The sequence below is a fragment of the Neomonachus schauinslandi genome, chromosome X (genome assembly GCF_002201575.2).
Source record: "Neomonachus schauinslandi chromosome X, ASM220157v2, whole genome shotgun sequence".
Classification (NCBI taxonomy): domain Eukaryota; kingdom Metazoa; phylum Chordata; class Mammalia; order Carnivora; family Phocidae; genus Neomonachus; species Neomonachus schauinslandi.
In genome coordinates this window covers 27,652,187-27,664,228 of record NC_058419.1, presented here as the reverse complement: position 1 = coordinate 27,664,228, position 12,042 = coordinate 27,652,187, and positions in this window count along the sequence as shown.

Genomic DNA, 12,042 nt, shown 5'->3' with positions numbered 1-12,042 from the left:
TTTTTCTCTCTGGCTTTGGTATCAGAATAATGTTAACCTAACTGAGTAAGGAAGTATTCTCACCTCTTCAGTTGTTTGGAAGAGTTTCAGAAACATTGTTGTTAATTATTATTTTATTTATTTATTTATCTAACAGAGAGAGAGACACAGTGAGAGAGGGAACACAAGCAGAGGGAGTGGGAGAGGGAGAAGCAGGCTTCCCGCAGAGCAGGGAGCCTGATGCAGGGCTCAATCCCAGGATCCTGGAATCATGACCTGAGCCGAAGGCAGATGTTTAATGACTGAGCCACCCAGGCGCCCCTGTTAATTATTTTTAAATTTTGGGTAGAATTCATTAATGAATCCATCTAGTCCAAGACATTACTTTGTCAAGAGGTTTTTGATTACTGATTCAATCTTCTTAATAGTTATAGGTATATTCAGATTTTGTTTCTTCATAATTCAGTCTTGGTAGGTTATGTGTTTCTAGGAATTATCCATTTCATTAAAGTTATTCAATTTATTGGAGTATAATTATTCATAGTACTTCTCATAATCTTTATTTCTGTAGAATCAGTAGTAATGTCCCCACTTTGATTTCTAATTCCTAGTAATGAGTTCTCTCTCTTTTCTTAGTCAATCTAGCTTAAAAATTGTCAATTTGTTCAATCTTTTCAAAGAACCAACTCTTGGTTTTGTTGAATTTCTCTATTTTTTTTTATTTTTTATTTTTCTTCACTCTCCTTTATTATTTCCTTCCTTCTGTAGTTGTAGACTTTTGACTGCTTTCCATAGTAGTTCCTATAAGCTAATTTTAGCTATCTTTGCTGGTTTCTTTTCTTTATTTTTTTTATGTTTCTTTGGGAAAATTAAGGTATGAAGCTTCCTAGTCCACTGATATTATTCCTTTCTTGCCTAGATCTTAAAGAACAAAGACCATAACTAGCATCTGATTTTGATAAAACTGCTATATATACAACTTGAAACAATATTTAATATTGAAAGTACAATTAGTTAACTAATTTATCAAGGATTTATTCTTTTGAATTGTAGCTTATTGTAATTCTGCTATTTACAAGCTTGGGTAGAAGATTTATAATCCTAACCACCCTAGAGTGCTGTCTTTGAGCCCTCTATTTCTGGGTAAAATGAAAGCACCAGGCATTTGCTGAAATGAAGGGAGGATGACAGATGATATTAGGAATAGGGTCTATAAAAATCACTGGAAGAGGAATAGAGTCATCAAGTTATCACCTAGTTCACAATTTTTCTTTTCAGGAGGTTTACTCCTTTTCCACAACCTTCCAATACTACAGAAAATGGCCAAGGGATTCCTGGAAATGATCATTTAGTTATCTCAAACAAGTAAAAGTAAATAGCCTTTAATTTTTTATCATGGCCCTTTCTTTCATTTTCACTCTATGAAGACAAACCAGCCAGAATTAATTTGTCAAGCTTTAAGGCCCCTCTTAGATCTAAAGTTCTAAAATTCTAAGGCTTGCATATTGTAAATATGAGTATAATAGGGAAGAATAACAATGGAATATTTAAGACTTCTTACAATGAAGGAATATTATTTCTTTGCTAGCTAGATTCCTAGGCCATTGTGGTGCAGAGCGAGTTAATGGATGAATGAAAGTACTAAAACCAGACTGATTAACTTACCAAATTGTTAAATGAGCTGAACGTTTCCTGTGGAAGAGAAAAGAATAAGTGGAAAAGAGGAAAGCAGGGTAAGATATTATGGAAAAGACTAATGCCAGTTACTGGTTTTGAGAAAAAAAAACTTAAGTTATTTATGAAGAAAAGCGGAAGGATTATGGTCATCTGCTTTGCTAAGTGGGCTTTTTGTTCATAGATGGCTGAAGAGGATTTGTTAAAGTTTACTGGGTGTTATTAATGGAAACTCTCTTTAGAATGTTCTGAGAGACTTCAGTAAAGATGTGTTGGATGGGCGCCTGGGTGGCTCAGTTGGTTAAGCGACTGCCTTCGGCTCAGGTCATGATCCTGGAGTCCCGGGATCGAGTCCCGCATCGGGCTCCCTGCTCGGCAGAGAGCCTGCTTCTCCCTCTGACCCTCCCCCCTCTCATGTGCTCTCTCTCTCTCTCTCTCTCTCTCTCTCTCTCATTCTCTCTGTCTCAAATAAATAAATAAAATCTTTAAAAAAAAAAAAAGATGTGTTGGATGTTAGGCATGTGTTCTATGGCATGAAAAATCATATGGATCCTCAGGCCACAAGTAAGCCACATATCAACTAGTATGTTTCTAATTTTCAGTTCTATGTATAAAAATCATCAGTTTGCCCCTTTATTTTCTGGAAATTTCTGCATCAGTTTATGCATTCTGTTCTAAGCAACTGAAAACCCAAGGTGGTGTAAGTCCTTAGGAGAATTTATTGGTTAATGGATCTGCAAGACCAAAAGAAAGAGACAACAGGATTATCTGATTCAGTGTCTCAATAATGTGAAGCATCTGGTTTCTTTCTGCCTCTCCATTCTGCCATAATCTTAGTATGATGCTAAAGCTGGTTTCTATCATGGGTGTAATATTGCTGTACTAGATGAGACTTTAAATCCACATACAGTACCACTCAAGATAAAAAAGTATTTATACTTAGAATTTCAAGGAAGAATATTGAAATTCATCCTGAATGACCCACTTAGCTGACAGGCTAAACCCAGAACCAATGATTTGGCAAAGTCAGGATAATGAAATGTGTTAATTGGCTTAAGCTACTCCTAGTGCTCAGGTCAGCTTCTCCCTGGAGTACATCAAGGGGAAAGGATGATGAATGAAAATGCAGATACTGTAAGCAAGGGAGAATGAGTGCAGATGCTAGGTAGGCAATTATCAACACCTACTACAGTTACAGCTCATACTCAGATTTGTCTGATGTCTTCAACAATGTCATGCAATTTGCAAATGTATCAATTAATTTCTCATTCTTGAAATTCTATAATCAACAAGAAATACTTATTCTTTTTTAAGCCCATACATGACTAAGTCTTTAACTTTTTTAAAAAAAATCATTAAGGCAATATATGACAGTGAAATTTCTTAAGGTCAGAAACCTGAGTTAAATTCATAGATCTATATTTTCTTAAGTCTGTAAGCTTGAGTGACTCACTAAACCTCTCTGATTCACAAATTTCTCATTTGTGCATCATAAAGATCATCAGAATTCTTTTTCTTCAGAGCAGAGGTTTATCAGCACCTTGCTACAAGACACCTAATAATAGAAGTTGGCATTCTGGGTAGAAGAGAAGAGCTAGAAGCGTATATGATGAAGTTTTCACTAAAATATATTCTATATTCCCCAGTATTAGAAGGGAATACTATTCCCCATTTTTCCTATTTCCATGTGGCAAGATCACCACAAGAGTAATTCTGTCCTCTTGCTTGTGTTACTTCCTTTACTACTTCACGTGGATGAGAATTTTACATGGTTGGTGGGCAATAGCCATTTATCCTTTTTTGATTGTGAAGAATTAATCTAAAAGTTTACAAAATCAATTCCATGTATCAGTGAAAATATAAAGTAGGAAGCTCTAAGGTCTTCTACAGAAACAGTGAAAATGAGCAAAAGAACTCTGAAAATGAACTTTTATGAGAACTCTGGAAAGTAGTTTAAGGTTACAGCAACCAAGCAAATGTCAAATCAAGACAAAGGACGACTTAAACATGGTAAGAGAGCATTGTGGCTTTTTAACATATCCTCACCCCACACACTTTTCCAGTTTGATGACAGTCTTGAAGATGGCATCCCAAATTCCCCATATGTGTCTCTGGTTCTGGAGGGAGCAGAGTAGACCTTGCTCTAATTGTGTTTTTCTGTTTTGACCTGTCTGGGGACTCCCTGAAGGACTGATGCAAGGCACTTGCCTTTGTTTTATCTAACTCAGAACTTTCTCAGGGTGGAAAAGTGGCTAAGCAGAGGGTATTCCTTAAAAACTTTGAAAGGCAAAAGAACAAGCCACTGCCACTTCCCCCTGAAAGAACAGTCATCAAGAGTTAGCATGTTCTTCACAATTTTTCTTTTGCCCAGGTTTCTTCCTTTCCTATAGTTTTTCAATACTATAGAAACTGTCAAAGAGACCCCTGAGAATGGTCATTTGGTTACATAAGCAAATGAAATACGTAGCCTCTAATATTTTTTATTGTGACCTCTTATTTCATTTTTACTCTATGGAGACCTGGGGCAACATATTATATTTGGGGCAAATAACAGACACACAGAAATCCTGGGAAGAAAATCTGGAGAGAGATACTTTGGGAGATAAGGGCTTTGAAAATCTTTTACATATACCAGGGATTCTAGAAAGCCAAATACATAGTGAGGACAAGATGCAAGCTGGAAAAGACCTGATAAGAACCTGTGCTTTCACTACCAGCTGAGCTTTCAGCTCAGTGAAACCAGTAAGTGAAAGCTAAAAGCATTGATATAAAATGACCTGGATAAGCTTTGGAGGGCCCAACACAGAACTAATCAGCAAAGACTATGTAAGCATTTTTGTGCCTTGCCTTGCCTTGCCTTGCTTTGCCCTGCCCTGCCCTTCCGTGCCCTTCCTTTCCCTTCCCTTCCCTTCCCTTCCCTTTCCCTCCTTCCCTTTTTCTTCTTTCTCTTCCCCTTCCCTTCCCTTCTTTTCCTTCCCTTTTATCTTTCCCTCCCTTCTCCCCTTCCCTCTCCTCCCCTTCCTTTTCCTTCCCTTTCCCTCCCCTCCTTTCCCTTCCTTTCTTTTGCTTCTCCTCCCTCCCCTCCCCCCTTCTCCCCTCCTCTCCTCTCTTTTCCAATTTCCAGTTTAAAAAAATAAACTATGGAGACCAGAAGGCAGTGGAATGATATATTTAAAGTGCCAAAAGGAAAAAAAAACCAAAGATTAATATTTCTAAATCTTGCAAAACCATCCTTCAAAAAAGCAAGAGAGAAATTAAGATATTCCCAGATAAACTGAAGCTGAGGGACTTTGTAGCTTGAAGACCTGCCCAACATGATCATAGTTTTTGATCCATTCTATATGTTGGTTTACTCAGCTTGTTAATGCTTTATTGAAGATTTTTGCATTTATATTCATAAATGATATGTCTGTAGTTTTCTTATGTTGTCTTTATCTTTATCTGGCTTTGATATCGTGGGAATACTGGCCTCAGATTGAGCTAGGAAGTGTTCCCACCTATTCTTTTTAAAAAAGAGTTTGAGGTACAGATCTATGATTCAGCAGTCTTGCACAATTCACAGCAATCGGAGGGGGAGACGAACCATGAGAGACGATGGACTCTGAGAAACAAACTGAGGGTTCTAGAGGGGAGGGGGGTGGGAGGATGGGTTAGCCTGGTGATGGGTATTAAAGAGGGCACGTTCTGCATGGAGCACTGGGTGTTATACCCAAGCAGTGAATCATGGAACACTAACTACATCAAAAACTAATGATGTAATGTATGGTGATTAACATAACAATAAAAAACTAAAAAAAAGAGTTTGAGAAGAACTGATATCAGTTCTATAAGATTTTGTAAAAGATTTTATTTATTTGTTTATTATTTATTTATTTATTTATTTAGCATGTGTGTGAACAAGAGGAGGGGCAGAGGGAGAAGAAGAGAGAGAATCTCAAGCAGACTCCACACTGTGTGGAGCCTGACGTGGAGCTCCATCTCTCTACCCTGAGATCATGACCTTAGCCAAAATCAAGCATCAGACACTTAACCAGCTGAGCCACCCAGGCACCACTTAGTTCTTTAAATGTTTGGTAGAATTCACTAGTAGAGCCATCTGGTCCTGGGTTTTCTTCATAGTAAATTCTTTCATTACTGATTCAATGTCTTTACTTATATGTGTATTCTAATATTCTATTTCTTCTTGCATCAGATTCAGTAGTTTGAATCTTTCTAGGAATTTGTCAATTTCATCTGGGTTATCTAATGTGTTGTTATATAATTTTTCATAGTATTCCTTTATACTACCTTTAAAAAAATTCTGTAAGTCCTGGAGTAATGTCCCTTTTTCATTTCTGATTTTCAGTCGTTTGAGTCTTCTCTCTCTTTTTTTTTTCCCTTGATCAGTCTTGTTAAACCGTTGTCAATATTGTTGATACTTTCAAGAAAGGAACTTTTAGTGTTGTTGTCTCTATTGTTTTCCCTATTCTCTATTTCACTTGTTTCTTCTATAACTTTATTATTTCTTTTCTTTTGCTTAATTTGTGTTTATTTTGCTTGTGTTTTTGTTCCTTACATCATAAACCTATGTTATCAATTTGAGATCTTACTTCTTTTTTAATATAGGTCTTTATTCTATAAATTTCCCTCTAAGCACTGCTTTCATCACCTTCCATGAGATTTGATATGCTGTGTTTTCATTTTCATTTATTTCAAAGTGTTACCCAATATTCCTTGTGATTTTTTCTCTAACCCTTGGTTATTTGTGATTGCATTTTTTAAATTTACACATATATGTGAATTTACTAAATTTCCTTTTTCTGTTGATTTCAATTTCTGTTCCATTGTTGTTGAAAAACATACTTCATATGATCTAATTCTTTTTAAATGTATTGAGACTTGTTTAATGGCCTAACATACAGTCTATTTTCAAGAATGTTCCATGTGCACTTGAAAAAAAATGTATATTCTGTTTTTGTTGGGTGGAGTGATCTTAAGTTGTCTGTTTAGGTCTACTTGATTCATTGTGTTGTACAAATCTTATGTTTACTTTTGATCTTCTGCCTAGTTGTTCTATCCATTATTTAAAGTAGGGTATTGAAGTCCTCATCTACTATAGTTAACCTGTTTTCCCTTCAATTCTGTTTTTGTTTCATGTGTTTGGGGGCTTTGTTGTTAGGTGCACATGTTTATAATTGTAATATCTAACTGATGGATTGACATTTGTCTCATTCTAAAATATTCTTCTTTGTCTCTATTAACTTTTTTTCTAAAGTAAGTTTTGTCTACATTAATATAACCACTCGAGCTCTTTTCTAGTTACTGTTTGCATAGTATATCTTTTTCTGTCCTTTTACCTTAATCTATTTGTATTTTTGAATCTGAAGTGTATCACTCATAGACCACATAGTTGAATCAGGTTTCTTGCCCATTCTGCCAATGTCTGCCTTTTAACTGGAGTTTTAATTCATATTCATATAATGTAATTATTGATGAGTTAGGAGTTACATCTGCCATTTTGCTGTGTTTTCTGTTAGTCTTAGATACTCTTTTCTCTTTTCCTCTATTTTAATTGCCACTTTTTGTAATAAATATATATTTACTAGTGTGCCATTTTAATTCCCTTGTTTCTTATATATATATAATTATATACTATATATATGTTTATAATACAATTTTATAAAAGTTTATATATGCAAGTTTATATATAAATTCCTTTCTTAGTGGTTACCCTAGGGATTTATAATTACCATCTTAATAATACCAATCGACTTCAGATTAATACCAACTTAATTATATATGAAAACTTTAAACCAAAAAACAGACTCTTAACTATAGAAAACAAACAGATGGTTACCAGTGGGCAGGTGGGTGGGGGGATGGGTAAAATAAATGAAGGGTATTTGGAGTGCACTTCTCTTGATGAGCACTGAGTAATGTATGGAACTGTTGGATTACTACATTGTACACCTGAAACTAATATAGCACTGTATGTTAACTATGCTGGAGTTAAAATTTAAAAAAAAAGAAAGAAAAAAAGCTTTATTTCTATCCTTTGTGCTGTTATTGTCATACAAATTATATCTTCTTTTTTTTTTAAAGATTTTATTTATTTATTTGACAGAGAGAGACACAGTGAGAGAGGGAACACAAGCAGGGGGAGTGGGAGAGGGAGAAGCAGGCCTCCCCCGGAGCAGGGCGCCCGATGCGGGGCTCGATCCCAGGACCCTGGGATCATGACCTGAGCCGAAGGCAGAGGCTTAACGACTGAGCCACCCAGGCACCCACAAATTATATCTTGATACATTGTTTCCCCATCAATACAGATTTATAATTGTTGCTTTATGTAGTTGTGTTTTAAATTCGAAGAAAAAAGTTCTAAAAAATCCATTTTTCTATAATTTATATTTACCCAGATAGTTACCTCTACTGGTATCTTTGTTTCTTCATGCAGATTTTACTGACTAAAGCCCTTCTGTTTCAGCCTGAACAATTTATTTTAGTATTTCTCAGAGGGTAGGTTTTCTAGCCACAAATTCTCTCAGGTTTGTTTATCTGAGAATGTCTTAATTTTTCTTTTACTTTTGAAGAATAGTTTTGTTAAACATGAAACTCCTGGTTAGTCTTTTTTCTTTGAGCCCTTTGAAAATATATCATCTTGCTGCCTTTTGGCTTACACGGTTTATGATGAGAAATCAGCTGTTAATATATTGAGGGTCCTGTTTATGGAATGAGTTGTTTCTTTCTTGATGCTATCAAGATTGTCTTTGTGTTTTGACAGTATGATTGTCATGTGTGTAGGTATGGATCTTTGAGTTTATTCTTTTGTAAATTCATTAATCTTCTTGGATGTATAGATTAATGTTTTTCACCACATTTGGGAAGTTTTCATCCGGTTTTTCTTTAAATATTCTTTTTTCCCCTTTCATTCTCTCATCTCCATTTGGACTTACATTATACCTATGTTGTTATACTTTATGGTGTCTCACAGGTCACTCAGGCATTTTTCATTTTTATTCATTCTTATTTCTTTCTGTTCCTCAGACTGGATAATCTCAGTTGACCTATCTCAGCTTTTCTGACTGTTCTGTCTTCTCAGCTCTGCTGTTGAGCTTCTCTAGTGAATTTTTTATTTCAGCTATTGTTACTTTTCAACTCTGAAAATTCTATCAGGTTCTCTTTTTTTTTTTCCTAATTTATATCTGCCTATTGGTATTCTGGTGAGACATTGTTCTCATATTTTCCTTTAGCTCTTTAAATATGATTTCCTGTAATTCTTTTTTTTAAGATTTTATTTATTTATTTGAGAAAGACAGAGAGCATGAGCGGGGGTGGGGGGGACAGAGGGCAGAGGGAGAAGCAGACTCCCTGCTAAGCAGGGAGCCTGATGCTGGGCTCAATCCCAGGACCCCAGGATCATGACCTGAGTTGAAGGCAGATGCTTAACTGACTGAGCCACCCAGGAGCCCCTGATTTCCTGTATTTCTTTGAACATATTTAAAATTGCTGATTTAAAGTGTTTTTGTAGTAATCCCAAGTTCAGGAGTGAATTCTATTGACTGCTTTCTTCCTGTGTATAGGCTATTCTTTCTTGTTTCTTTGCATGTCTTGTAATGTTTTGTTGAAAACTGGGCACTTTGAATATTGTAATATGGCAACTCTAGACATCAGATTATCCCTTCCCAAGGGTTTTGTTTTTGTAGCTGTTTTGTTGTTTATTTTCTTTTGACTTTTCTGAACTAATTCTGTAAATTCTGTATTCTTAGTTATATGTGGCACCTGAAACTACTGCTTAGTTAGCTAGGTGGTCAAATAATGATTATACAAAGATTTCCTCAAAATCCTGTAACTAACTTGTCTCCCAGTCTTTGCTGAGGGACTCTGTGTGCATATTTGGGCTCATTTTCAACACAGATCCAGGCAGCTTACAATTCCACCTTTGTCTTCACTTCCTCCTTATGCAAAGCCCCATGATCAGCCAGAGATAAGAGCTTAGATCCTTTTTGGTTTTATCATAGGCATGTTTGCAGCTCTACACATGCCTGTAAACTTCTAGACTCCCAGGAATATGTTAAGAGATTTTTAAAGCTTCTTATAAATATCTCATTTTCCAGCTTTTCCTTTTAAGCTTTTTGATTAACATATTGTTTGACACAGCTGTTAACCAGTGCCTCGGGAAGCCATGATGTTCAAAAATTGCTTCTGATTGTTTTCCACAAATATGCTGGGTAAAAGACTGTTTTTATTGGGAAAGGCCTGAGTCAGATCATATAAAGTCAGCCTTGTGAGTGGAATCTACCAGGGAGCCTCCAGACAAATGAAATAATGTTAATTTTTTGGAAATGAGGTTTTGGAGAAGCTCTAATCCTATTCTGTTCTCTCAAGTGGCAACTAAGCTGCTAGTTTTCACTGTGATTGCAAGCCATTTGTCTTCAAAACTACCACAGAGTTGGAGAGGATGGGATGGGAATAGGGTATATTAAAATGCCACAAAGCCCATTGTTCTTGTGGAGATTTAGCCATTTTCCTGAGTAAATGCCCCCTGGACTACTGAATGCCTTTGATTAATTCTCAGAGTTTAGCAAAAGTTGATTCTGACAATGTTTGTCAGTGGTTTTTTTTTTTTTTTAGGATTATTTATTTTAGAGACAGCATGGACAAGCAAGGCGGGGAGGGGAAGAGGGAGAGGAAGAGAGAGATTCTCAAGCAGACTCCCTGCTAAACACAAAGCCCCATGTGGGGCTCAGTCTCACAACCCTGAGGTCATGACCTGAGCTGAAATCAAGAGTCAGATGTGTTTAACTGACTGAGCCACCCAGGTACCCCAATGTTTGTCAGTGTTCTTACTAATTTTATGGAGGAGAGAATTTTTGGAGGTCATCACTCCACTAGTTTTGCTGACATCATTGAAGATTTAGATATTAGAAACCCCTATGTCCTTGATAGAGATTTATGCAGCCTCTGTAAAGCCTCATTCATTTTTTGCATTTATTGTGATTTCAGGCACTGTATAGTCTTTGTAAGCACTCCTAGTCATTCCAGCTAGCAAAGCTAGAACTACTAGCTTTCTTTCTTTACTATTTATTTATTACAGTTTGTTAACTGAAAGGCCAACAAATAGATGTAGCTAAAGAAAGGTGGTGATGAAAATAAAGTAACAAGTTGCTGAGTACCTCTTGATCCTACAAAAGTTTGGGCATCTATATATTTTAATGCCTCCCAAAGTGCCGGCTGCCAGTAGTCATCCATCATAAAAGTTACCGGAGGAATGTAAGAAACAATCTACATAGGCATTGTTGGTAACAGAGAATGATCTATTGACAAAATAATTTTGCTGGCATACAGAATATAGTCAATGGTATTGTAATAGCAGTGTATGGTGACAGATGGTAGCTACACTTGTGGTGAGCAGAGCATAATGTATAAATCACTATGTTGTACATCTGAAACTAATGTAACATTGTGTGTCAACTATATTCAGATTAAAAAAAATAACTTTGCTAGCTCTTCCTTTGAACATGCAGGATGATTAACAGTATTCACATGTGCTTCCTTTATCTGAGCTTCTTCTGCAGAGTGGTATAACTTTGAACATGCTGTTTGCAGATGATCTATAGCTACTCAAGTACTCAAAATCTTAGCAAGCAAATACACAATACAATACTCTTGGCCACTGATTTTCTTTCTCCTTCCCACCCTCCCTCCCTGCTTGCTTATTCCCTTGCTTTCTTACCCAAGTTCTTGGGTGATAGCTGAGGAGCTGCAATGATATCGAATAAGCGAAACACCTCTACCCCACCAATGGAGGTAATCTTAAAATGCCCACAATGGTATATTACCACTAAATGGTGCTTGAACTAAACCTCCTAGTTCACTTCCTACTCGGAAAGAATAGTGGGGAGAATGCATTAATAATGATATATTTCAGTAATCACTTATTAGATATACCTGCCTGCAGATACAGGGAATTTTACAGGGCTGATGTTTATAACAGTTAACAATTGACAATTTCATCCCATGTGGTCCCAATTAACAAGACTAGTCTGGGCAATCATTTGCTTGTACGTAGTAAGATGTTAGCCTTTATTCATGGCATTTGAAAGCCATGAGTAAGTGATAATGTCACACATTTCAGAGGGAGAACCTACACCCCAGTAAAACTTTCTCATCAACACATATCATAAAGAATTTAACTTGATCTAAGAAATTATTTTCCTTCTTATTGGAAATACAAACAGAACCTAGGTTAATGTACTTTGTAATTGGATTGCTCTTCACTTGGAAATATTAGATGCTGTTTGGCTTATAACTAATTTAATTAATGAATCTGTTATTTTTCAATACGCTCATTTGGAGGGTGAAACAGGAAAAATAATGCTGGCAAGTTAATAGAATAGAATCAAATGATTT